The sequence below is a fragment of the Pleurodeles waltl genome, unplaced genomic scaffold, assembly GCF_031143425.1.
Source record: "Pleurodeles waltl isolate 20211129_DDA unplaced genomic scaffold, aPleWal1.hap1.20221129 scaffold_86, whole genome shotgun sequence".
Lineage (NCBI taxonomy): Eukaryota > Metazoa > Chordata > Amphibia > Caudata > Salamandridae > Pleurodeles > Pleurodeles waltl.
This window is the reverse complement of record NW_027150400.1, coordinates 906,625-933,724: the sequence shown is the minus strand read 5'-3', so window position 1 is coordinate 933,724 and position 27,100 is coordinate 906,625. Positions and strand designations below refer to the sequence as shown.

At 48.9% G+C, this 27,100-nt stretch overlaps 8 non-coding genes across 8 annotated transcripts; all 8 read right to left on the bottom strand.

Moving 5' to 3' along the window:
• Window positions 1-2,319: 2,319 nt before the first annotated feature.
• TRNAE-CUC (transfer RNA glutamic acid (anticodon CUC)) lies at window positions 2,320-2,391 on the bottom strand. The gene has a single exon. It is a non-coding gene; the product is annotated as a tRNA-Glu (tRNA).
• Window positions 2,392-5,484: 3,093 nt separating this feature from the next.
• On the bottom strand, window positions 5,485-5,556 carry TRNAE-CUC (transfer RNA glutamic acid (anticodon CUC)). The gene has a single exon. It is a non-coding gene; the product is annotated as a tRNA-Glu (tRNA).
• A 3,111-nt stretch (window positions 5,557-8,667) lies between these two features.
• Window positions 8,668-8,739, bottom strand: TRNAE-CUC (transfer RNA glutamic acid (anticodon CUC)). The gene has a single exon. It is a non-coding gene; the product is annotated as a tRNA-Glu (tRNA).
• Window positions 8,740-11,854: 3,115 nt separating this feature from the next.
• TRNAE-CUC (transfer RNA glutamic acid (anticodon CUC)) lies at window positions 11,855-11,926 on the bottom strand. The gene has a single exon. It is a non-coding gene; the product is annotated as a tRNA-Glu (tRNA).
• A 3,111-nt stretch (window positions 11,927-15,037) lies between these two features.
• Window positions 15,038-15,109, bottom strand: TRNAE-CUC (transfer RNA glutamic acid (anticodon CUC)). The gene has a single exon. It is a non-coding gene; the product is annotated as a tRNA-Glu (tRNA).
• A 3,111-nt stretch (window positions 15,110-18,220) lies between these two features.
• Window positions 18,221-18,292, bottom strand: TRNAE-CUC (transfer RNA glutamic acid (anticodon CUC)). The gene has a single exon. It is a non-coding gene; the product is annotated as a tRNA-Glu (tRNA).
• A 3,118-nt stretch (window positions 18,293-21,410) lies between these two features.
• TRNAE-CUC (transfer RNA glutamic acid (anticodon CUC)) lies at window positions 21,411-21,482 on the bottom strand. The gene has a single exon. It is a non-coding gene; the product is annotated as a tRNA-Glu (tRNA).
• A 3,101-nt stretch (window positions 21,483-24,583) lies between these two features.
• TRNAE-CUC (transfer RNA glutamic acid (anticodon CUC)) lies at window positions 24,584-24,655 on the bottom strand. The gene has a single exon. It is a non-coding gene; the product is annotated as a tRNA-Glu (tRNA).
• Between the last annotated feature and the right edge of the window lie 2,445 nt (window positions 24,656-27,100).

The following is a 27,100-nucleotide window of genomic DNA, read 5'->3' as shown; positions in this document are numbered from 1 at the left end:
GGGAGAAATGGTTGTGAAAAAGAGTCTTAGGTCCAAATTGTGGGTGCTAGATTTTGAAAGGTACTTGATGGCATGAATAAATGTTTCGATTTGGAGGAGGTGTGTGGATGAAAGAAAAATGGGCGTACTCTGTAGTATGAGTGTGAGATTGTAAACGGTATTTGAAGTAAATATTGATTGCTGGTGCTCTGAAAATGTAGGTTTAAGCCTTTAAAAGAAGAGGCAGTTTCCCAGTTGGGGAATTGAACCCCAGTCTCCCAGGTCCCAGGCAGGGACACTCTCCACTATACTAAGTAGGAAGAGATATTTTTGTGTGTGCTGAGCAGCTCCTTCTTCTGTCCAACCCGCCCTCTCTGTGCCAAGCGTCTGAGTTTTTCCATTTCTCACTTCCTTCCCACCCACACGGGGGGCAGAGCTGGCTTAAGGATGCTGCAACTGTTGCACTCGCACTGCTCGATCACATGCACGGGGGCACCCACCTCAGGGGGGGGGGGGGGGGCGCTCTGCTTAGTCTCAACTTAACATTTAATACAACCTGCTGCAGAGTTCCTTCCCTTTACAGATTTCAGGCAACAATCAAAATGGCAACACAACTCTTCTCATTAATCTTCCTGCCAGAGAGAGCCCAGATTTTTGCCTGCTAGCAGCAGGGCCGGCTGTAGCCCTGGTGGCTGGAAGACAGTCTTTTTTGGCACCCCCCAACCCCCTTCACTCCATCACCACCTACTCGGATTCACTCACTGCCACCCGCCAAATGTGCCCCTCATCTATCCATAGCCCCTCTCACATAGATTAGATTTGTTTTAAAGAGCTGGATAGCTGCTTGACTATCCAGACAGCTCTCCACATTAGATATGGTTCTGTTCTTTGCGTCAGGCACATGAACCCTCTACGCTATTTTATATCTAGTCAAAGCTGCCTCTGGACAAAACCACCAACTCTCTCCCTAGCAGGAACGGTAATCACAAGAGGTATCTTGGCATTTTATTTGCTTTCTGTAGTTTGGACACACAAGGAACTTTCCAGCATGAGCTTTTAAATCGCAAGTTTCGTAAGTTATTGCTAAACACAGCGCCCCCCGAGGTCAGCAACTCCAATCCTGGTCAGCACCCGGTGCGGCCGCACTGCTCGCACCTCCCTAAACCCGGCCCTGAGTGGCAGTTTTGCATCGCCATGAAATTGTCATGCCGTTGAGGTCAGTGTGTGACGTGGCCAAGGCTATCCTATTTGAGGACTCCGGGAGAGACAGCTGCTCCCTTAATGAAGGAGTGGCCTTCTGACTGAAGTCACCTGAGGCAGGGGCCCACTGTCAGAGGCCTTATGGGGCAGGGACCCGCTGCAACTCCTGGCTTGCCCCATGCAACCCCTGGAGAACCCTAAATGACATCCATGTAAGTGCCTACTGTCGAGGTCAGCAAGGTCAGTGTGTGGCTCGGCCCAGGCTATCCTATCTGAGGTCTCCTGAAGGGACAGCTGCCACCTTAAAGAAGGAGTGGCGTTCTGACTGGCGCCAACTGAGGTAGGGGCCCGCTGTCAGAGGCCATATGGGGGAGGGGCCCGCTGCGACATCTGGCTTGCCCCTTGCGACCCCTGGTGACCCCTAGGTGACATCCATGCGAGCGCTTGCCGTCAAGGTCAGCGTGTGGCGCGGCCAAGGCTATCCTCCCCTGAGGCTCCTGAAGGGACAGCTGGCGCCTGAAGTAAGAAGTGGCCTTCTGACCGAAGTCACCTGAGGCAGGTGCCCGCCGTCAGAGGCCTTATGGGGCAGGGGCTAAAGGGACATTTTAAGTCCAGCCAGAAGGCAGAAGGTTTGGTCTGTGCTGTCCTGGGGCAGGACTTCCTCCTTAGTAGGGCTGCCACCTGGCTGTGTTTTTTGAACTACCTCGTCTGTACGTTTAATTCCAGGCTGGTAAAAATATTGAGAAAAGCTGTGAAATTCAGGTTCTAAGAAAGGAGGCAACCCCAATCTTATACACACTGCGCTGACACTTACAAAGGGTATTCCTGGTGCAGCAGGGAAATGTGCCCCCTGGAGACATCTTGCAGTCACTATGTGGACAAGCAAGAGCTCTGGAGCTCTGGAGCTCTCAGCTGATCACAGCAAGATGGAGTGCTTTCAGATGTTATTTGGAGTGAAAAAAAGAGCTGTGAGAAAGCTGTGTGATATTGTGAGAAAAGTCAATTAAAGAAGAACTAGTGGTAATGAAGCATTTGTAATTGAAAGGTTTCCTAATGTGTTTGAATCCATGAAAAGTGTAAAATGAAAGGTTTCCTATAAGAAATGTAAGTGTAGAAGTAAAAAGTGTAAGGAACTGCGCGTTCCCTGACCGGGAATCGAACCCGGGCCGCGGCGGTGAGAGCGCCGAATCCTAACCACTAGACCACCAGGGAGCAGGCACAGGTCGTCCACCACCACCCAATATAGAAACAAGAACTGGTCAGCAGGCTACTCAGGATCTCATTTCCTATAACAGGAAAATTAAAGCAGACATGCAAGGACACACCATTTTCAGGCACAGCATGAAGAAAGAAATTGACTGCACCTCAAATGCACTCACAACTCTTCACACTTTACAGCTCTCCAAGACCTAGCACACCCTCATAAGACATCCCATCCTTCAGCAGTAATAGCACTTACACACTTAACTAGCAGGAAAATTCAGAAGTACAATTAAAGGGACGATCAGTGCTTCTTCTCAGAGCCCCGATAGGAGGGCAGCTCTTAGCTTTCCCAGGACAACGCAGGCATCTCCAGCTCTACATGTGCAGGCTTTTACTTAAGGTGCTGGGACCTTCACTCCTCTTTTACAATGCTGTGTATAGAACTACGAGTCCCACAATGCAGTGTAACACATGACCTGCTGTCGATAGTCATGGAAGAACCTCGGAACTAGAAAAGCTCTGATGAGATTAGTGGGTGGGCACGTCCGGGTCACTGCTTGTTTTCCTTTCTCAGTGTGTCTGTAAATTATACAACTTTACACTTTATCTAAAGATAAAAGGTTTCACCTTCCTATAAAACAATTCCTCCTTCAGAGTGTGCCCCAACATTTCATTTACTTAGTGTGAGAAAACAAAATAGCTTAAATGCATTTTTTTTATCATGCAGTACTTTCCTTTTTATCTCATGAAAAATCCTTGATTCCACCTTTCCTTTTTCAAGGAAGTAGGCAGGAAGTTTAAATGAAAAGGGAGAAATGGTTGTGAAAAAGAGTCTTAGGTCCAAATTGTGGGTGCTAGATTTTGAAAGGTACTTGATGGCATGAATAAATGTTTCGATTTGGAGGAGGTGTGTGGATGAAAGAAAAATGGGCGTACTCTGTAGTATGAGTGTGAGATTGTAAACGGTATTTGAAGTAAATATTGATTGCTGGTGCTCTGAAAATGTAGGTTTAAGCCTTTAAAAGAAGAGGCAGTTTCCAAGTGGGGGAATTGAACCCCAGTCTCCCAGGCAGGGACACTCTCCACTATACTAAGTAGGAAGAGATATTTTTGTGTGTGCTGAGCAGCTCCTTCTTCTGTCCAACCCGCCCTCTCTGTGCCAAGCGTCTGAGTTTTTCCATTTCTCACTTCCTTCCCACCCACACGGGGGGGGCAGAGCTGGCTTAAGGATGCTGCAACTGTTGCACTCGCACTGCTCGCTCACATGCACGGGGGCACCCACCTCAGGTGGGGGGGGGGGGGGGCGCTCTGCTTAGTCTCAACTTAACATTTAATACAACCTGCTGCAGAGTTCCTTCCCTTTACAGATTTCAGGCAACAATCAAAATGGCAACACAACTCTTCTCATTAATCTTCCTGCCAGAGAGAGCCCAGATTTTTGCCTGCTAGCAGCAGGGCCGGCTGTAGCCCTGGTGGCTGGAAGACAGTCTTTTTTGGCACCCCCCCAACCCCCTTCACTCCATCACCACCTACTCGGATTCACTCACTGCCACCTGCCAAATGTGCCCCTCATCTATCCATAGCCCCTCTCACATAGATTAGATTTGTTTTAAAGAGCTGGATAGCTGCTTGACTATCCAGACAGCTCTCCACATTAGATATGGTTCTGTTCTTTGCGTCAGGCACATGAACCCTCTACGCTATTTTATATCTAGTCAAAGCTGCCTCTGGACAAAACCACCAACTCTCTCCCTAGCAGGAACGGTAATCACAAGAGGTATCTTGGCATTTTATTTGCTTTCTGTAGTTTGGACACACAAGGAACTTTCCAGCATGAGCTTTTAAATCGCAAGTTTCGTAAGTTATTGCTAAACACAGCGCCCCCCGAGGTCAGCAACTCCAATCCTGGTCAGCACCCGGTGCGGCCGCACTGCTCGCACCTCCCTAAACCCGGCCCTGAGTGGCAGTTTTGCATCGCCATGAAATTGTCATGCCGTTGAGGTCAGTGTGTGACGTGGCCAAGGCTATCCTATTTGAGGACTCCGGGAGAGACAGCTGCTCCCTTAATGAAGGAGTGGCCTTCTGACTGAAGTCACCTGAGGCAGGGGCCCACTGTCAGAGGCCTTATGGGGCAGGGACCCGCTGCAACTCCTGGCTTGCCCCATGCAACCCCTGGAGAACCCTAAATGACATCCATGTAAGTGCCTACTGTCGAGGTCAGCAAGGTCAGTGTGTGGCTCGGCCCAGGCTATCCTATCTGAGGTCTCCTGAAGGGACAGCTGCCACCTTAAAGAAGGAGTGGCGTTCTGACTGGCGCCAACTGAGGTAGGGGCCCGCTGTCAGAGGCCATATGGGGGAGGGGCCCGCTGCGACATCTGGCTTGCCCCTTGCGACCCCTGGTGACCCCTAGGTGACATCCATGCGAGCGCTTGCCGTCAAGGTCAGCGTGTGGCACGGCCAAGGCTATCCTCCCCTGAGGCTCCTGAAGGGACAGCTGGCGCCTGAAGTAAGGAGTGGCCTTCTGACCGAAGTCACCTGAGGCAGGTGCCCGCCGTCAGAGGCCTTATGGGGCAGGGGCTAAAGGGACATTTTAAGTCCAGCCAGAAGGCAGAAGGTTTGGTCTGTGCTGTCCTGGGGCAGGACTTCCTCCTTAGTAGGGCTGCCACCTGGCTGTGTTTTTTGAACTACCTCGTCTGTACGTTTAATTCCAGGCTGGTAAAAATATTGAGAAAAGCTGTGAAATTCACGTTCTAAGAAAGGAGGCAACCCCAATCTTATACACACTGCGCTGACACTTACAAAGGGTATTCCTGGTGCAGCAGGGAAATGTGCCCCCTGGAGACATCTTGCAGTCACTATGTGGACAAGCAAGAGCTCTGGAGCTCTCAGCTGATCACAGCAAGATGGAGTGCTTTCAGATGTTATTTGGAGTGAAAAAAAGAGCTGTGAGAAAGCTGTGTGATATTGTGAGAAAAGTCAATTAAAGAAGAACTAGTGGTAATGAAGCATTTGTAATTGAAAGGTTTCCTAATGTGTTTGAATCCATGAAAAGTGTAAAATGAAAGGTTTCCTATAAGAAATGTAAGTGTAAGGAACTTCGCGTTCCCTGACCGGGAATCGAACCCGGGCCGCGGCGGTGAGAGCGCCGAATCCTAACCACTAGACCACCAGGGAGCAGGCACAGGTCGTCCACCACCACCCAATATAGAAACAAGAACTGGTCAGCAGGCTACTCAGGATCCCATTTCCTATTACAGGAAAATTAAATCAGACATGCAAGGACACACCATTTTCAGGCACAGCATGAAGAAAGAAATTGACTGCACCTCAAATGCACTCACAACTCTTCACACTTTACAGCTCTCCAAGACCTAGCACACCCTCATAAGACATCCCATCCTTCAGCAGTTATAGCACTTACACACTTAACTAGCAGGAAAATTCAGAAGTACAATTAAAGGGACGATCAGTGCTTCTTCTCAGAGCCCCGATAGGAGGGCAGCTCTTAGCTTTCCCAGGTCAACGCAGGCATCTCCAGCTCTACATGTGCAGGCTTTTACTTAAGGTGCTGGGACCTGCACTCCTCTTTTACAATGCTGTGTATAGAACTACGAGTCCCACAATGCAGTGTAACACATGACCTGCTGTCGATAGTCATGGAAGAACCTCGGAACTAGAAAAGCTCTGATGAGATTAGTGGGTGGGCACGTCCGGGTCACTGCTTGTTTTCCTTTCTCAGTGTGTCTGTAAATTATACAACTTTACACTTTATCTAAAGATAAAAGGTTTCACCTTCCTATAAAACAATTCCTCCTTCAGAGTGTGCCCCAACATTTCATTTACTTAGTGTGAGAAAACAAAATAGCTTAAATGCATTTTTTTTATCATGCAGTACTTTCCTTTTTATCTCATGAAAAATCCTTGATTCCACCTTTCCTTTTTCAAGGAAGTAGGCAGGAAGTTTAAATGAAAAGGGAGAAATGGTTGTGAAAAAGAGTCTTAGGTCCAAATTGTGGGTGCTAGATTTTGAAAGGTACTTGATGGCATGAATAAATGTTTCGATTTGGAGGAGGTGTGTGGATGAAAGAAAAATGGGCGTACTCTGTAGTATGAGTGTGAGATTGTAAACGGTATTTGAAGTAAATATTGATTGCTGGTGCTCTGAAAATGTAGGTTTAAGCCTTTAAAAGAAGAGGCAGTTTCCCAGTTGGGGAATTGAACCCCAGTCTCCCAGGTCCCAGGCAGGGACACTCTCCACTATACTAAGTAGGAAGAGATATTTTTGTGCGTGCTGAGCAGCTCCTTCTTCTGTCCAACCCGCCCTCTCTGTGCCAAGCGTCTGAGTTTTTCCATTTCTCACTTCCTTCCCACCCACACGGGGGGGCAGAGCTGGCTTAAGGATGCTGCAACTGTTGCACTCGCACTGCTCGCTCACATGCACGGGGGCACCCACCTCAGGGGGGAGGGGGGGGGCGCTCTGCTTAGTCTCAACTTAACATTTAATACAACCTGCTGCAGAGTTCCTTCCCTTTACAGATTTCAGGCAACAATCAAAATGGCAACACAACTCTTCTCATTAATCTTCCTGCCAGAGAGAGCTCAGATTTTTGCCTGCTAGCAGCAGGGCCGGCTGTAGCCCTGGTGGCTGGAAGACAGTCTTTTTTGGCACCCCCCAACCCCCTTCCCTCCATCACCACCTACTCGGATTCACTCACTGCCACCCGCCAAATGTGCCCCTCATCTATCCATAGCCCCTCTCACATAGATTAGATTTGTTTTAAAGAGCTGGATAGCTGCTTGACTATCCAGACAGCTGTCCACATTAGATATGGTTCTGTTCTTTGCGTCAGGCACATGAACCCTCTACGCTATTTTATATCTAGTCAAAGCTGCCTCTGGACAAAACCACCAACTCTCTCCCTAGCAGGAACGGTAATCACAAGAGGTATCTTGGCATTTTATTTGCTTTCTGTAGTTTGGACACACAAGGAACTTTCCAGCATGAGCTTTTAAATCGCAAGTTTCGTAAGTTATTGCTAAACACAGCGCCCCCCGAGGTCAGCAACTCCAATCCTGGTCAGCACCCGGTGCGGCCGCACTGCTCGCACCTCCCTAAACCCGGCCCTGAGTGGCAGTTTTGCATCGCCATGAAATTGTCATGCCGTTGAGGTCAGTGTGTGACGTGGCCAAGGCTATCCTATTTGAGGACTCCGGGAGAGACAGCTGCTCCCTTAATGAAGGAGTGGCCTTCTGACTGAAGTCACCTGAGGCAGGGGCCCACTGTCAGAGGCCTTATGGGGCAGGGACCCGCTGCAACTCCTGGCTTGCCCCATGCAACCCCTGGAGAACCCTAAATGACATCCATGTAAGTGCCTACTGTCGAGGTCAGCAAGGTCAGTGTGTGGCTCGGCCCAGGCTATCCTATCTGAGGTCTCCTGAAGTGACAGCTGCCACCTTAAAGAAGGAGTGGCGTTCTGACTGGCGCCAACTGAGGTAGGGGCCCGCTGTCAGAGGCCATATGGGGGAGGGGCCCGCTGCGACATCTGGCTTGCCCCTTGCGACCCCTGGTGACCCCTAGGTGACATCCATGCGAGCGCTTGCCGTCAAGGTCAGCGTGTGGCGCGGCCAAGGCTATCCTCCCCTGAGGCTCCTGAAGGGACAGCTGGCGCCTGAAGTAAGGAGTGGCCTTCTGACCGAAGTCACCTGAGGCAGGTGCCCGCCGTCAGAGGCCTTATGGGGCAGGGGCTAAAGGGACATTTTAAGTCCAGCCAGAAGGCAGAAGGTTTGGTCTGTGCTGTCCTGGGGCAGGACTTCCTCCTTAGTAGGGCTGCCACCTGGCTGTGTTTTTTGAACTACCTCGTCTGTACGTTTAATTCCAGGCTGGTAAAAATATTGAGAAAAGCTGTGAAATTCAGGTTCTAAGAAAGGAGGCAACCCCAATCTTATACACACTGCGCTGACACTTACAAAGGGTATTCCTGGTGCAGCAGGGAAATGTGCCCCCTGGAGACATCTTGCAGTCACTATGTGGACAAGCAAGAGCTCTGGAGCTCTCAGCTGATCACAGCAAGATGGAGTGCTTTCAGATGTTATTTGGAGTGAAAAAAAGAGCTGTGAGAAAGCAGTGTGATATTGTGAGAAAAGTCAATAAAAGAAGAACTAGTGGTAATGAAGCATTTGTAATTGAAAGGTTTCCTAATGTGTTTGAATCCATGAAAAGTGTAAAATGAAAGGTTTCCTATAAGAAATGTAAGTGTAGAAGTAAAAAGTGTAAGGAACTGCGTGTTCCCTGACCGGGAATCGAACCCGGGCCGCGGCGGTGAGAGCGCCGAATCCTAACCACTAGACCACCAGGGAGCAGGCACAGGTCGTCCACCACCACCCAATATAGAAACAAGAACTGGTCAGCAGGCTACTCAGGATCCCATTTCCTATTACAGGAAAATTAAAGCAGACATGCAAGGACACACCATTTTCAGGCACAGCATGAAGAAAGAAATTGACTGCACCTCAAATGCACTCACAACTCTTCACACTTTACAGCTCTCCAAGACCTAGCACACCCTCATAAGACATCCCATCCTTCAGCAGTAATAGCACTTACACACTTAACTAGCAGGAAAATTCAGAAGTACAATTAAAGGGACGATCAGTGCTTCTTCTCAGAGCCCCGATAGGAGGGCAGCTCTTAGCTTTCCCAGGACAACGCAGGCATCTCCAGCTCTACATGTGCAGGCTTTTACTTAAGGTGCTGGGACCTTCACTCCTCTTTTACAATGCTGTGTATAGAACTACGAGTCCCACAATGCAGTGTAACACATGACCTGCTGTCGATAGTCATGGAAGAACCTCGGAACTAGAAAAGCTCTGATGAGATTAGTGGGTGGGCACGTCCGGGTCACTGCTTGTTTTCCTTTCTCAGTGTGTCTGTAAATTATACAACTTTACACTTTATCTAAAGATAAAAGGTTTCACCTTCCTATAAAACAATTCCTCCTTCAGAGTGTGCCCCAACATTTCATTTACTTAGTGTGAGAAAACAAAATAGCTTAAATGCATTTTTTTTATCATGCAGTACTTTCCTTTTTATCTCATGAAAAATCCTTGATTCCACCTTTCCTTTTTCAAGGAAGTAGGCAGGAAGTTTAAATGAAAAGGGAGAAATGGTTGTGAAAAAGAGTCTTAGGTCCAAATTGTGGGTGCTAGATTTTGAAAGGTACTTGATGGCATGAATAAATGTTTCGATTTGGAGGAGGTGTGTGGATGAAAGAAAAATGGGCGTACTCTGTAGTATGAGTGTGAGATTGTAAACGGTATTTGAAGTAAATATTGATTGCTGGTGCTCTGAAAATGTAGGTTTAAGCCTTTAAAAGAAGAGGCAGTTTCCCAGTTGGGGAATTGAACCCCAGTCTCCCAGGTCCCAGGCAGGGACACTCTCCACTATACTAAGTAGGAAGAGATATTTTTGTGTGTGCTGAGCAGCTCCTTCTTCTGTCCAACCCGCCCTCTCTGTGCCAAGCGTCTGAGTTTTTCCATTTCTCACTTCCTTCCCACCCACACGGGGGGGCAGAGCTGGCTTAAGGATGCTGCAACTGTTGCACTCGCACTGCTCGCTCACATGCACGGGGGCACCCACCTCGGGGGGGGGGGGCGCTCTGCTTAGTCTCAACTTAACATTTAATACAACCTGCTGCAGAGTTCCTTCCCTTTACAGATTTCAGGCAACAATCAAAATGGCAACACAACTCTTCTCATTAATCTTCCTGCCAGAGAGAGCCCAGATTTTTGCCTGCTAGCAGCAGGGCCGGCTGTAGCCCTGGTGGCTGGAAGACAGTCTTTTTTGGCACCCCCCCAACCCCCTTCACTCCATCACCACCTACTCGGATTCACTCACTGCCACCTGCCAAATGTGCCCCTCATCTATCCATAGCCCCTCTCACATAGATTAGATTTGTTTTAAAGAGCTGGATAGCTGCTTGACTATCCAGACAGCTCTCCACATTAGATATGGTTCTGTTCTTTGCGTCAGGCACATGAACCCTCTACGCTATTTTATATCTAGTCAAAGCTGCCTCTGGACAAAACCACCAACTCTCTCTCTAGCAGGAACGGTAATCACAAGAGGTATCTTGGCATTTTATTTGCTTTCTGTAGTTTGGACACACAAGGAACTTTCCAGCATGAGCTTTTAAATCGCAAGTTTCGTAAGTTATTGCTAAACACAGCGCCCCCCGAGGTCAGCAACTCCAATCCTGGTCAGCACCCGGTGCGGCCGCACTGCTCGCACCTCCCTAAACCCGGCCCTGAGTGGCAGTTTTGCATCGCCATGAAATTGTCATGCCGTTGAGGTCAGTGTGTGACGTGGCCAAGGCTATCCTATTTGAGGACTCCAGGAGAGACAGCTGCTCCCTTAATGAAGGAGTGGCCTTCTGACTGAAGTCACCTGAGGCAGGGGCCCACTGTCAGAGGCCTTATGGGGCAGGGACCCGCTGCAACTCCTGGCTTGCCCCATGCAACCCCTGGAGAACCCTAAATGACATCCATGTAAGTGCCTACTGTCGAGGTCAGCAAGGTCAGTGTGTGGCTCGGCCCAGGCTATCCTATCTGAGGTCTCCTGAAGGGACAGCTGCCACCTTAAAGAAGGAGTGGCGTTCTGACTGGCGCCAACTGAGGTAGGGGCCCGCTGTCAGAGGCCATATGGGGGAGGGGCCCGCTGCGACATCTGGCTTGCCCCTTGCGACCCCTGGTGACCCCTAGGTGACATCCATGCGAGCGCTTGCCGTCAAGGTCAGCGTGTGGCACGGCCAAGGCTATCCTCCCCTGAGGCTCCTGAAGGGACAGCTGGCGCCTGAAGTAAGGAGTGGCCTTCTGACCGAAGTCACCTGAGGCAGGTGCCCGCCGTCAGAGGCCTTATGGGGCAGGGGCTAAAGGGACATTTTAAGTCCAGCCAGAATGCAGAAGGTTTGGTCTGTGCTGTCCTGGGGCAGGACTTCCTCCTTAGTAGGGCTGCCACCTGGCTGTGTTTTTTGAACTACCTCGTCTGTACGTTTAATTCCAGGCTGGTAAAAATATTGAGAAAAGCTGTGAAATTCAGGTTCTAAGAAAGGAGGCAACCCCAATCTTATACACACTGCGCTGACACTTACAAAGGGTATTCCTGGTGCAGCAGGGAAATGTGCCCCCTGGAGACATCTTGCAGTCACTATGTGGACAAGCAAGAGCTCTGGAGCTCTGGAGCTCTCAGCTGATCACAGCAAGATGGAGTGCTTTCAGATGTTATTTGGAGTGAAAAAAAGAGCTGTGAGAAAGCTGTGTGATATTGTGAGAAAAGTCAATTAAAGAAGAACTAGTGGTAATGAAGCATTTGTAATTGAAAGGTTTCCTAATGTGTTTGAATCCATGAAAAGTGTAAAATGAAAGGTTTCCTATAAGAAATGTAAGTGTAGAAGTAAAAAGTGTAAGGAACTGCGCGTTCCCTGACCGGGAATCGAACCCGGGCCGCGGCGGTGAGAGCGCCGAATCCTAACCACTAGACCACCAGGGAGCAGGCACAGGTCGTCCACCACCACCCAATATAGAAACAAGAACTGGTCAGCAGGCTACTCAGGATCCCATTTCCTATTACAGGAAAATTAAATCAGACATGCAAGGACACACCATTTTCAGGCACAGCATGAAGAAAGAAATTGACTGCACCTCAAATGCACTCACAACTCTTCACACTTTACAGCTCTCCAAGACCTAGCACACCCTCATAAGACATCCCATCCTTCAGCAGTAATAGCACTTACACACTTAACTAGCAGGAAAATTCAGAAGTACAATTAAAGGGACGATCAGTGCTTCTTCTCAGAGCCCCGATAGGAGGGCAGCTCTTAGCTTTCCCAGGTCAACGCAGGCATCTCCAGCTCTACATGTGCAGGCTTTTACTTAAGGTGCTGGGACCTGCACTCCTCTTTTACAATGCTGTGTATAGAACTACGAGTCCCACAATGCAGTGTAACACATGACCTGCTGTCGATAGTCATGGAAGAACCTCGGAACTAGAAAAGCTCTGATGAGATTAGTGGGTGGGCACGTCCGGGTCACTGCTTGTTTTCCTTTCTCAGTGTGTCTGTAAATTATACAACTTTACACTTTATCTAAAGATAAAAGGTTTCACCTTCCTATAAAACAATTCCTCCTTCAGAGTGTGCCCCAACATTTCATTTACTTAGTGTGAGAAAACAAAATAGCTTAAATGCATTTTTTTTATCATGCAGTACTTTCCTTTTTATCTCATGAAAAATCCTTGATTCCACCTTTCCTTTTTCAAGGAAGTAGGCAGGAAGTTTAAATGAAAAGGGAGAAATGGTTGTGAAAAAGAGTCTTAGGTCCAAATTGTGGGTGCTAGATTTTGAAAGGTACTTGATGGCATGAATAAATGTTTCGATTTGGAGGAGGTGTGTGGATGAAAGAAAAATGGGCGTACTCTGTAGTATGAGTGTGAGATTGTAAACGGTATTTGAAGTAAATATTGATTGCTGGTGCTCTGAAAATGTAGGTTTAAGCCTTTAAAAGAAGAGGCAGTTTCCCAGTTGGGGAATTGAACCCCAGTCTCCCAGGTCCCAGGCAGGGACACTCTCCACTATACTAAGTAGGAAGAGATATTTTTGTGCGTGCTGAGCAGCTCCTTCTTCTGTCCAACCCGCCCTCTCTGTGCCAAGCGTCTGAGTTTTTCCATTTCTCACTTCCTTCCCACCCACACGGGGGGGCAGAGCTGGCTTAAGGATGCTGCAACTGTTGCACTCGCACTGCTCGCTCACATGCACGGGGGCACCCACCTCAGGGGGGAGGGGGGGGGCGCTCTGCTTAGTCTCAACTTAACATTTAATACAACCTGCTGCAGAGTTCCTTCCCTTTACAGATTTCAGGCAACAATCAAAATGGCAACACAACTCTTCTCATTAATCTTCCTGCCAGAGAGAGCTCAGATTTTTGCCTGCTAGCAGCAGGGCCGGCTGTAGCCCTGGTGGCTGGAAGACAGTCTTTTTTGGCACCCCCCAACCCCCTTCACTCCATCACCACCTACTCGGATTCACTCACTGCCACCCGCCAAATGTGCCCCTCATCTATCCATAGCCCCTCTCACATAGATTAGATTTGTTTTAAAGAGCTGGATAGCTGCTTGACTATCCAGACAGCTGTCCACATTAGATATGGTTCTGTTCTTTGCGTCAGGCACATGAACCCTCTACGCTATTTTATATCTAGTCAAAGCTGCCTCTGGACAAAACCACCAACTCTCTCCCTAGCAGGAACGGTAATCACAAGAGGTATCTTGGCATTTTATTTGCTTTCTGTAGTTTGGACACACAAGGAACTTTCCAGCATGAGCTTTTAAATCGCAAGTTTCGTAAGTTATTGCTAAACACAGCGCCCCCCGAGGTCAGCAACTCCAATCCTGGTCAGCACCCGGTGCGGCCGCACTGCTCGCACCTCCCTAAACCCGGCCCTGAGTGGCAGTTTTGCATCGCCATGAAATTGTCATGCCGTTGAGGTCAGTGTGTGACGTGGCCAAGGCTATCCTATTTGAGGACTCCGGGAGAGACAGCTGCTCCCTTAATGAAGGAGTGGCCTTCTGACTGAAGTCACCTGAGGCAGGGGCCCACTGTCAGAGGCCTTATGGGGCAGGGACCCGCTGCAACTCCTGGCTTGCCCCATGCAACCCCTGGAGAACCCTAAATGACATCCATGTAAGTGCCTACTGTCGAGGTCAGCAAGGTCAGTGTGTGGCTCGGCCCAGGCTATCCTATCTGAGGTCTCCTGAAGTGACAGCTGCCACCTTAAAGAAGGAGTGGCGTTCTGACTGGCGCCAACTGAGGTAGGGGCCCGCTGTCAGAGGCCATATGGGGGAGGGGCCCGCTGCGACATCTGGCTTGCCCCTTGCGACCCCTGGTGACCCCTAGGTGACATCCATGCGAGCGCTTGCCGTCAAGGTCAGCGTGTGGCGCGGCCAAGGCTATCCTCCCCTGAGGCTCCTGAAGGGACAGCTGGCGCCTGAAGTAAGGAGTGGCCTTCTGACCGAAGTCACCTGAGGCAGGTGCCCGCCGTCAGAGGCCTTATGGGGCAGGGGCTAAAGGGACATTTTAAGTCCAGCCAGAAGGCAGAAGGTTTGGTCTGTGCTGTCCTGGGGCAGGACTTCCTCCTTAGTAGGGCTGCCACCTGGCTGTGTTTTTTGAACTACCTCGTCTGTACGTTTAATTCCAGGCTGGTAAAAATATTGAGAAAAGCTGTGAAATTCAGGTTCTAAGAAAGGAGGCAACCCCAATCTTATACACACTGCGCTGACACTTACAAAGGGTATTCCTGGTGCAGCAGGGAAATGTGCCCCCTGGAGACATCTTGCAGTCACTATGTGGACAAGCAAGAGCTCTGGAGCTCTCAGCTGATCACAGCAAGATGGAGTGCTTTCAGATGTTATTTGGAGTGAAAAAAAGAGCTGTGAGAAAGCAGTGTGATATTGTGAGAAAAGTCAATAAAAGAAGAACTAGTGGTAATGAAGCATTTGTAATTGAAAGGTTTCCTAATGTGTTTGAATCCATGAAAAGTGTAAAATGAAAGGTTTCCTATAAGAAATGTAAGTGTAGAAGTAAAAAGTGTAAGGAACTGCGCGTTCCCTGACCGGGAATCGAACCCGGGCCGCGGCGGTGAGAGCGCCGAATCCTAACCACTAGACCACCAGGGAGCAGGCACAGGTCATCCACCACCACCCAATATAGAAACAAGAACTGGTCAGCAGGCTACTCAGGATCCCATTTCCTATTACAGGAAAATTAAAGCAGACATGCAAGGACACACCATTTTCAGGCACAGCATGAAGAAAGAAATTGACTGCACCTCAAATGCACTCACAACTCTTCACACTTTACAGCTCTCCAAGACCTAGCACACCCTCATAAGACATCCCATCCTTCAGCAGTAATAGCACTTACACACTTAACTAGCAGGAAAATTCAGAAGTACAATTAAAGGGACGATCAGTGCTTCTTCTCAGAGCCCCGATAGGAGGGCAGCTCTTAGCTTTCCCAGGACAACGCAGGCATCTCCAGCTCTACATGTGCAGGCTTTTACTTAAGGTGCTGGGACCTTCACTCCTCTTTTACAATGCTGTGTATAGAACTACGAGTCCCACAATGCAGTGTAACACATGACCTGCTGTCGATAGTCATGGAAGAACCTCGGAACTAGAAAAGCTCTGATGAGATTAGTGGGTGGGCACGTCCGGGTCACTGCTTGTTTTCCTTTCTCAGTGTGTCTGTAAATTATACAACTTTACACTTTATCTAAAGATAAAAGGTTTCACCTTCCTATAAAACAATTCCTCCTTCAGAGTGTGCCCCAACATTTCATTTACTTAGTGTGAGAAAACAAAATAGCTTAAATGCATTTTTTTTATCATGCAGTACTTTCCTTTTTATCTCATGAAAAATCCTTGATTCCACCTTTCCTTTTTCAAGGAAGTAGGCAGGAAGTTTAAATGAAAAGGGAGAAATGGTTGTGAAAAAGAGTCTTAGGTCCAAATTGTGGGTGCTAGATTTTGAAAGGTACTTGATGGCATGAATAAATGTTTCGATTTGGAGGAGGTGTGTGGATGAAAGAAAAATGGGCGTACTCTGTAGTATGAGTGTGAGATTGTAAACGGTATTTGAAGTAAATATTGATTGCTGGTGCTCTGAAAATGTAGGTTTAAGCCTTTAAAAGAAGAGGCAGTTTCCAAGTGGGGGAATTGAACCCCAGTCTCCCAGGCAGGGACACTCTCCACTATACTAAGTAGGAAGAGATATTTTTGTGTGTGCTGAGCAGCTCCTTCTTCTGTCCAACCCGCCCTCTCTGTGCCAAGCGTCTGAGTTTTTCCATTTCTCACTTCCTTCCCACCCACACGGGGGGGCAGAGCTGGCTTAAGGATGCTGCAACTGTTGCACTCGCACTGCTCGCTCACATGCACGGGGGCACCCACCTCAGGGGGGGGGGGGGGCGCTCTGCTTAGTCTCAACTTAACATTTAATACAACCTGCTGCAGAGTTCCTTCCCTTTACAGATTTCAGGCAACAATCAAAATGGCAACACAACTCTTCTCATTAATCTTCCTGCCAGAGAGAGCCCAGATTTTTGCCTGCTAGCAGCAGGGCCGGCTGTAGCCCTGGTGGCTGGAAGACAGTCTTTTTTGGCACCCCCCCAACCCCCTTCACTCCATCACCACCTACTCGGATTCACTCACTGCCACCTGCCAAATGTGCCCCTCATCTATCCATAGCCCCTCTCACATAGATTAGATTTGTTTTAAAGAGCTGGATAGCTGCTTGACTATCCAGACAGCTCTCCACATTAGATATGGTTCTGTTCTTTGCGTCAGGCACATGAACCCTCTACGCTATTTTATATCTAGTCAAAGCTGCCTCTGGACAAAACCACCAACTCTCTCCCTAGCAGGAACGGTAATCACAAGAGGTATCTTGGCATTTTATTTGCTTTCTGTAGTTTGGACACACAAGGAACTTTCCAGCATGAGCTTTTAAATCGCAAGTTTCGTAAGTTATTGCTAAACACAGCGCCCCCCGAGGTCAGCAACTCCAATCCTGGTCAGCACCCGGTGCGGCCGCACTGCTCGCACCTCCCTAAACCCGGCCCTGAGTGGCAGTTTTGCATCGCCATGAAATTGTCATGCCGTTGAGGTCAGTGTGTGACGTGGCCAAGGCTATCCTATTTGAGGACTCCGGGAGAGACAGCTGCTCCCTTAATGAAGGAGTGGCCTTCTGACTGAAGTCACCTGAGGCAGGGGCCCACTGTCAGAGGCCTTATGGGGCAGGGACCCGCTGCAACTCCTGGCTTGCCCCATGCAACCCCTGGAGAACCCTAAATGACATCCATGTAAGTGCCTACTGTCGAGGTCAGCAAGGTCAGTGTGTGGCTCGGCCCAGGCTATCCTATCTGAGGTCTCCTGAAGGGACAGCTGCCACCTTAAAGAAGGAGTGGCGTTCTGACTGGCGCCAACTGAGGTAGGGGCCCGCTGTCAGAGGCCATATGGGGGAGGGGCCCGCTGCGACATCTGGCTTGCCCCTTGCGACCCCTGGTGACCCCTAGGTGACATCCATGCGAGCGCTTGCCGTCAAGGTCAGCGTGTGGCACGGCCAAGGCTATCCTCCCCTGAGGCTCCTGAAGGGACAGCTGGCGCCTGAAGTAAGGAGTGGCCTTCTGACCGAAGTCACCTGAGGCAGGTGCCCGCCGTCAGAGGCCTTATGGGGCAGGGGCTAAAGGGACATTTTAAGTCCAGCCAGAAGGCAGAAGGTTTGGTCTGTGCTGTCCTGGGGCAGGACTTCCTCCTTAGTAGGGCTGCCACCTGGCTGTGTTTTTTGAACTACCTCGTCTGTACGTTTAATTCCAGGCTGGTAAAAATATTGAGAAAAGCTGTGAAATTCAGGTTCTAAGAAAGGAGGCAACCCCAATCTTATACACACTGCGCTGACACTTACAAAGGGTATTCCTGGTGCAGCAGGGAAATGTGCCCCCTGGAGACATCTTGCAGTCACTATGTGGACAAGCAAGAGCTCTGGAGCTCTGGAGCTCTCAGCTGATCACAGCAAGATGGAGTGCTTTCAGATGTTATTTGGAGTGAAAAAAAGAGCTGTGAGAAAGCTGTGTGATATTGTGAGAAAAGTCAATTAAAGAAGAACTAGTGGTAATGAAGCATTTGTAATTGAAAGGTTTCCTAATGTGTTTGAATCCATGAAAAGTGTAAAATGAAAGGTTTCCTATAAGAAATGTAAGTGTAGAAGTAAAAAGTGTAAGGAACTTCGCGTTCCCTGACCGGGAATCGAACCCGGGCCGCGGCGGTGAGAGCGCCGAATCCTAACCACTAGACCACCAGGGAGCAGGCACAGGTCATCCACCACCACCCAATATAGAAACAAGAACTGGTCAGCAGGCTACTCAGGATCCCATTTCCTATTACAGGAAAATTAAAGCAGACATGCAAGGACACACCATTTTCAGGCACAGCATGAAGAAAGAAATTGACTGCACCTCAAATGCACTCACAACTCTTCACACTTTACAGCTCTCCAAGACCTAGCACACCCTCATAAGACATCCCATCCTTCAGCAGTAATAGCACTTACACACTTAACTAGCAGGAAAATTCAGAAGTACAATTAAAGGGACGATCAGTGCTTCTTCTCAGAGCCCCGATAGGAGGGCAGCTCTTAGCTTTCCCAGGTCAACGCAGGCATCTCCAGCTCTACATGTGCAGGCTTTTACTTAAGGTGCTGGGACCTGCACTCCTCTTTTACAATGCTGTGTATAGAACTACGAGTCCCACAATGCAGTGTAACACATGACCTGCTGTCGATAGTCATGGAAGAACCTCGGAACTAGAAAAGCTCTGATGAGATTAGTGGGTGGGCACGTCCGGGTCAATGCTTGTTTTCCTTTCTCAGTGTGTCTGTAAATTATACAACTTTACACTTTATCTAAAGATAAAAGGTTTCACCTTCCTATAAAACAATTCCTCCTTCAGAGTGTGCCCCAACATTTCATTTACTTAGTGTGAGAAAACAAAATAGCTTAAATGCATTTTTTTTATCATGCAGTACTTTCCTTTTTATCTCATGAAAAATCCTTGATTCCACCTTTCCTTTTTCAAGGAAGTAGGCAGGAAGTTTAAATGAAAAGGGAGAAATGGTTGTGAAAAAGAGTCTTAGGTCCAAATTGTGGGTGCTAGATTTTGAAAGGTACTTGATGGCATGAATAAATGTTTCGATTTGGAGGAGGTGTGTGGATGAAAGAAAAATGGGCGTACTCTGTAGTATGAGTGTGAGATTGTAAACGGTATTTGAAGTAAATATTGATTGCTGGTGCTCTGAAAATGTAGGTTTAAGCCTTTAAAAGAAGAGGCAGTTTCCCAGTTGGGGAATTGAACCCCAGTCTCCCAGGTCCCAGGCAGGGACACTCTCCACTATACTAAGTAGGAAGAGATATTTTTGTGTGTGCTGAGCAGCTCCTTCTTCTGTCCAACCCGCCCTCTCTGTGCCAAGCGTCTGAGTTTTTCCATTTCTCACTTCCTTCCCACCCACACGGGGGGCAGAGCTGGCTTAAGGATGCTGCAACTGTTGCACTCGCACTGCTCGATCACATGCACGGGGGCACCCACCTCAGGGGGGGGGGGGGGGGCGCTCTGCTTAGTCTCAACTTAACATTTAATACAACCTGCTGCAGAGTTCCTTCCCTTTACAGATTTCAGGCAACAATCAAAATGGCAACACAACTCTTCTCATTAATCTTCCTGCCAGAGAGAGCCCAGATTTTTGCCTGCTAGCAGCAGGGCCGGCTGTAGCCCTGGTGGCTGGAAGACAGTCTTTTTTGGCACCCCCCAACCCCCTTCACTCCATCACCACCTACTCGGATTCACTCACTGCCACCCGCCAAATGTGCCCCTCATCTATCCATAGCCCCTCTCACATAGATTAGATTTGTTTTAAAGAGCTGGATAGCTGCTTGACTATCCAGACAGCTCTCCACATTAGATATGGTTCTGTTCTTTGCGTCAGGCACATGAACCCTCTACGCTATTTTATATCTAGTCAAAGCTGCCTCTGGACAAAACCACCAACTCTCTCCCTAGCAGGAACGGTAATCACAAGAGGTATCTTGGCATTTTATTTGCTTTCTGTAGTTTGGACACACAAGGAACTTTCCAGCATGAGCTTTTAAATCGCAAGTTTCGTAAGTTATTGCTAAACACAGCGCCCCCCGAGGTCAGCAACTCCAATCCTGGTCAGCACCCGGTGCGGCCGCACTGCTCGCACCTCCCTAAACCCGGCCCTGAGTGGCAGTTTTGCATCGCCATGAAATTGTCATGCCGTTGAGGTCAGTGTGTGACGTGGCCAAGGCTATCCTATTTGAGGACTCCGGGAGAGACAGCTGCTCCCTTAATGAAGGAGTGGCCTTCTGACTGAAGTCACCTGAGGCAGGGGCCCACTGTCAGAGGCCTTATGGGGCAGGGACCCGCTGCAACTCCTGGCTTGCCCCATGCAACCCCTGGAGAACCCTAAATGACATCCATGTAAGTGCCTACTGTCGAGGTCAGCAAGGTCAGTGTGTGGCTCGGCCCAGGCTATCCTATCTGAGGTCTCCTGAAGGGACAGCTGCCACCTTAAAGAAGGAGTGGCGTTCTGACTGGCGCCAACTGAGGTAGGGGCCCGCTGTCAGAGGCCATATGGGGGAGGGGCCCGCTGCGACATCTGGCTTGCCCCTTGCGACCCCTGGTGACCCCTAGGTGACATCCATGCGAGCGCTTGCCGTCAAGGTCAGCGTGTGGCGCGGCCAAGGCTATCCTCCCCTGAGGCTCCTGAAGGGACAGCTGGCGCCTGAAGTAAGAAGTGGCCTTCTGACCGAAGTCACCTGAGGCAGGTGCCCGCCGTCAGAGGCCTTATGGGGCAGGGGCTAAAGGGACATTTTAAGTCCAGCCAGAAGGCAGAAGGTTTGGTCTGTGCTGTCCTGGGGCAGGACTTCCTCCTTAGTAGGGCTGCCACCTGGCTGTGTTTTTTGAACTACCTCGTCTGTACGTTTAATTCCAGGCTGGTAAAAATATTGAGAAAAGCTGTGAAATTCAGGTTCTAAGAAAGGAGGCAACCCCAATCTTATACACACTGCGCTGACACTTACAAAGGGTATTCCTGGTGCAGCAGGGAAATGTGCCCCCTGGAGACATCTTGCAGTCACTATGTGGACAAGCAAGAGCTCTGGAGCTCTGGAGCTCTCAGCTGATCACAGCAAGATGGAGTGCTTTCAGATGTTATTTGGAGTGAAAAAAAGAGCTGTGAGAAAGCTGTGTGATATTGTGAGAAAAGTCAATTAAAGAAGAACTAGTGGTAATGAAGCATTTGTAATTGAAAGGTTTCCTAATGTGTTTGAATCCATGAAAAGTGTAAAATGAAAGGTTTCCTATAAGAAATGTAAGTGTAGAAGTAAAAAGTGTAAGGAACTGCGCGTTCCCTGACCGGGAATCGAACCCGGGCCGCGGCGGTGAGAGCGCCGAATCCTAACCACTAGACCACCAGGGAGCAGGCACAGGTCGTCCACCACCACCCAATATAGAAACAAGAACTGGTCAGCAGGCTACTCAGGATCTCATTTCCTATAACAGGAAAATTAAAGCAGACATGCAAGGACACACCATTTTCAGGCACAGCATGAAGAAAGAAATTGACTGCACCTCAAATGCACTCACAACTCTTCACACTTTACAGCTCTCCAAGACCTAGCACACCCTCATAAGACATCCCATCCTTCAGCAGTAATAGCACTTACACACTTAACTAGCAGGAAAATTCAGAAGTACAATTAAAGGGACGATCAGTGCTTCTTCTCAGAGCCCCGATAGGAGGGCAGCTCTTAGCTTTCCCAGGACAACGCAGGCATCTCCAGCTCTACATGTGCAGGCTTTTACTTAAGGTGCTGGGACCTTCACTCCTCTTTTACAATGCTGTGTATAGAACTACGAGTCCCACAATGCAGTGTAACACATGACCTGCTGTCGATAGTCATGGAAGAACCTCGGAACTAGAAAAGCTCTGATGAGATTAGTGGGTGGGCACGTCCGGGTCACTGCTTGTTTTCCTTTCTCAGTGTGTCTGTAAATTATACAACTTTACACTTTATCTAAAGATAAAAGGTTTCACCTTCCTATAAAACAATTCCTCCTTCAGAGTGTGCCCCAACATTTCATTTACTTAGTGTGAGAAAACAAAATAGCTTAAATGCATTTTTTTTATCATGCAGTACTTTCCTTTTTATCTCATGAAAAATCCTTGATTCCACCTTTCCTTTTTCAAGGAAGTAGGCAGGAAGTTTAAATGAAAAGGGAGAAATGGTTGTGAAAAAGAGTCTTAGGTCCAAATTGTGGGTGCTAGATTTTGAAAGGTACTTGATGGCATGAATAAATGTTTCGATTTGGAGGAGGTGTGTGGATGAAAGAAAAATGGGCGTACTCTGTAGTATGAGTGTGAGATTGTAAACGGTATTTGAAGTAAATATTGATTGCTGGTGCTCTGAAAATGTAGGTTTAAGCCTTTAAAAGAAGAGGCAGTTTCCAAGTGGGGGAATTGAACCCCAGTCTCCCAGGCAGGGACACTCTCCACTATACTAAGTAGGAAGAGATATTTTTGTGTGTGCTGAGCAGCTCCTTCTTCTGTCCAACCCGCCCTCTCTGTGCCAAGCGTCTGAGTTTTTCCATTTCTCACTTCCTTCCCACCCACACGGGGGGGGCAGAGCTGGCTTAAGGATGCTGCAACTGTTGCACTCGCACTGCTCGCTCACATGCACGGGGGCACCCACCTCAGGTGGGGGGGGGGGGGGGCGCTCTGCTTAGTCTCAACTTAACATTTAATACAACCTGCTGCAGAGTTCCTTCCCTTTACAGATTTCAGGCAACAATCAAAATGGCAACACAACTCTTCTCATTAATCTTCCTGCCAGAGAGAGCCCAGATTTTTGCCTGCTAGCAGCAGGGCCGGCTGTAGCCCTGGTGGCTGGAAGACAGTCTTTTTTGGCACCCCCCCAACCCCCTTCACTCCATCACCACCTACTCGGATTCACTCACTGCCACCTGCCAAATGTGCCCCTCATCTATCCATAGCCCCTCTCACATAGATTAGATTTGTTTTAAAGAGCTGGATAGCTGCTTGACTATCCAGACAGCTCTCCACATTAGATATGGTTCTGTTCTTTGCGTCAGGCACATGAACCCTCTACGCTATTTTATATCTAGTCAAAGCTGCCTCTGGACAAAACCACCAACTCTCTCTCTAGCAGGAACGGTAATCACAAGAGGTATCTTGGCATTTTATTTGCTTTCTGTAGTTTGGACACACAAGGAACTTTCCAGCATGAGCTTTTAAATCGCAAGTTTCGTAAGTTATTGCTAAACACAGCGCCCCCCGAGGTCAGCAACTCCAATCCTGGTCAGCACCCGGTGCGGCCGCACTGCTCGCACCTCCCTAAACCCGGCCCTGAGTGGCAGTTTTGCATCGCCATGAAATTGTCATGCCGTTGAGGTCAGTGTGTGACGTGGCCAAGGCTATCCTATTTGAGGACTCCAGGAGAGACAGCTGCTCCCTTAATGAAGGAGTGGCCTTCTGACTGAAGTCACCTGAGGCAGGGGCCCACTGTCAGAGGCCTTATGGGGCAGGGACCCGCTGCAACTCCTGGCTTGCCCCATGCAACCCCTGGAGAACCCTAAATGACATCCATGTAAGTGCCTACTGTCGAGGTCAGCAAGGTCAGTGTGTGGCTCGGCCCAGGCTATCCTATCTGAGGTCTCCTGAAGGGACAGCTGCCACCTTAAAGAAGGAGTGGCGTTCTGACTGGCGCCAACTGAGGTAGGGGCCCGCTGTCAGAGGCCATATGGGGGAGGGGCCCGCTGCGACATCTGGCTTGCCCCTTGCGACCCCTGGTGACCCCTAGGTGACATCCATGCGAGCGCTTGCCGTCAAGGTCAGCGTGTGGCACGGCCAAGGCTATCCTCCCCTGAGGCTCCTGAAGGGACAGCTGGCGCCTGAAGTAAGGAGTGGCCTTCTGACCGAAGTCACCTGAGGCAGGTGCCCGCCGTCAGAGGCCTTATGGGGCAGGGGCTAAAGGGACATTTTAAGTCCAGCCAGAATGCAGAAGGTTTGGTCTGTGCTGTCCTGGGGCAGGACTTCCTCCTTAGTAGGGCTGCCACCTGGCTGTGTTTTTTGAACTACCTCGTCTGTACGTTTAATTCCAGGCTGGTAAAAATATTGAGAAAAGCTGTGAAATTCAGGTTCTAAGAAAGGAGGCAACCCCAATCTTATACACACTGCGCTGACACTTACAAAGGGTATTCCTGGTGCAGCAGGGAAATGTGCCCCCTGGAGACATCTTGCAGTCACTATGTGGACAAGCAAGAGCTCTGGAGCTCTGGAGCTCTCAGCTGATCACAGCAAGATGGAGTGCTTTCAGATGTTATTTGGAGTGAAAAAAAGAGCTGTGAGAAAGCTGTGTGATATTGTGAGAAAAGTCAATTAAAGAAGAACTAGTGGTAATGAAGCATTTGTAATTGAAAGGTTTCCTAATGTGTTTGAATCCATGAAAAGTGTAAAATGAAAGGTTTCCTATAAGAAATGTAAGTGTAAGGAACTTCGCGTTCCCTGACCGGGAATCGAACCCGGGCCGCGGCGGTGAGAGCGCCGAATCCTAACCACTAGACCACCAGGGAGCAGGCACAGGTCGTCCACCACCACCCAATATAGAAACAAGAACTGGTCAGCAGGCTACTCAGGATCCCATTTCCTATTACAGGAAAATTAAATCAGACATGCAAGGACACACCATTTTCAGGCACAGCATGAAGAAAGAAATTGACTGCACCTCAAATGCACTCACAACTCTTCACACTTTACAGCTCTCCAAGACCTAGCACACCCTCATAAGACATCCCATCCTTCAGCAGTTATAGCACTTACACACTTAACTAGCAGGAAAATTCAGAAGTACAATTAAAGGGACGATCAGTGCTTCTTCTCAGAGCCCCGATAGGAGGGCAGCTCTTAGCTTTCCCAGGTCAACGCAGGCATCTCCAGCTCTACATGTGCAGGCTTTTACTTAAGGTGCTGGGACCTGCACTCCTCTTTTACAATGCTGTGTATAGAACTACGAGTCCCACAATGCAGTGTAACACATGACCTGCTGTCGATAGTCATGGAAGAACCTCGGAACTAGAAAAGCTCTGATGAGATTAGTGGGTGGGCACGTCCGGGTCACTGCTTGTTTTCCTTTCTCAGTGTGTCTGTAAATTATACAACTTTACACTTTATCTAAAGATAAAAGGTTTCACCTTCCTATAAAACAATTCCTCCTTCAGAGTGTGCCCCAACATTTCATTTACTTAGTGTGAGAAAACAAAATAGCTTAAATGCATTTTTTTTATCATGCAGTACTTTCCTTTTTATCTCATGAAAAATCCTTGATTCCACCTTTCCTTTTTCAAGGAAGTAGGCAGGAAGTTTAAATGAAAAGGGAGAAATGGTTGTGAAAAAGAGTCTTAGGTCCAAATTGTGGGTGCTAGATTTTGAAAGGTACTTGATGGCATGAATAAATGTTTCGATTTGGAGGAGGTGTGTGGATGAAAGAAAAATGGGCGTACTCTGTAGTATGAGTGTGAGATTGTAAACGGTATTTGAAGTAAATATTGATTGCTGGTGCTCTGAAAATGTAGGTTTAAGCCTTTAAAAGAAGAGGCAGTTTCCCAGTTGGGGAATTGAACCCCAGTCTCCCAGGTCCCAGGCAGGGACACTCTCCACTATACTAAGTAGGAAGAGATATTTTTGTGCGTGCTGAGCAGCTCCTTCTTCTGTCCAACCCGCCCTCTCTGTGCCAAGCGTCTGAGTTTTTCCATTTCTCACTTCCTTCCCACCCACACGGGGGGGCAGAGCTGGCTTAAGGATGCTGCAACTGTTGCACTCGCACTGCTCGCTCACATGCACGGGGGCACCCACCTCAGGGGGGAGGGGGGGGGCGCTCTGCTTAGTCTCAACTTAACATTTAATACAACCTGCTGCAGAGTTCCTTCCCTTTACAGATTTCAGGCAACAATCAAAATGGCAACACAACTCTTCTCATTAATCTTCCTGCCAGAGAGAGCTCAGATTTTTGCCTGCTAGCAGCAGGGCCGGCTGTAGCCCTGGTGGCTGGAAGACAGTCTTTTTTGGCACCCCCCAACCCCCTTCCCTCCATCACCACCTACTCGGATTCACTCACTGCCACCCGCCAAATGTGCCCCTCATCTATCCATAGCCCCTCTCACATAGATTAGATTTGTTTTAAAGAGCTGGATAGCTGCTTGACTATCCAGACAGCTGTCCACATTAGATATGGTTCTGTTCTTTGCGTCAGGCACATGAACCCTCTACGCTATTTTATATCTAGTCAAAGCTGCCTCTGGACAAAACCACCAACTCTCTCCCTAGCAGGAACGGTAATCACAAGAGGTATCTTGGCATTTTATTTGCTTTCTGTAGTTTGGACACACAAGGAACTTTCCAGCATGAGCTTTTAAATCGCAAGTTTCGTAAGTTATTGCTAAACACAGCGCCCCCCGAGGTCAGCAACTCCAATCCTGGTCAGCACCCGGTGCGGCCGCACTGCTCGCACCTCCCTAAACCCGGCCCTGAGTGGCAGTTTTGCATCGCCATGAAATTGTCATGCCGTTGAGGTCAGTGTGTGACGTGGCCAAGGCTATCCTATTTGAGGACTCCGGGAGAGACAGCTGCTCCCTTAATGAAGGAGTGGCCTTCTGACTGAAGTCACCTGAGGCAGGGGCCCACTGTCAGAGGCCTTATGGGGCAGGGACCCGCTGCAACTCCTGGCTTGCCCCATGCAACCCCTGGAGAACCCTAAATGACATCCATGTAAGTGCCTACTGTCGAGGTCAGCAAGGTCAGTGTGTGGCTCGGCCCAGGCTATCCTATCTGAGGTCTCCTGAAGTGACAGCTGCCACCTTAAAGAAGGAGTGGCGTTCTGACTGGCGCCAACTGAGGTAGGGGCCCGCTGTCAGAGGCCATATGGGGGAGGGGCCCGCTGCGACATCTGGCTTGCCCCTTGCGACCCCTGGTGACCCCTAGGTGACATCCATGCGAGCGCTTGCCGTCAAGGTCAGCGTGTG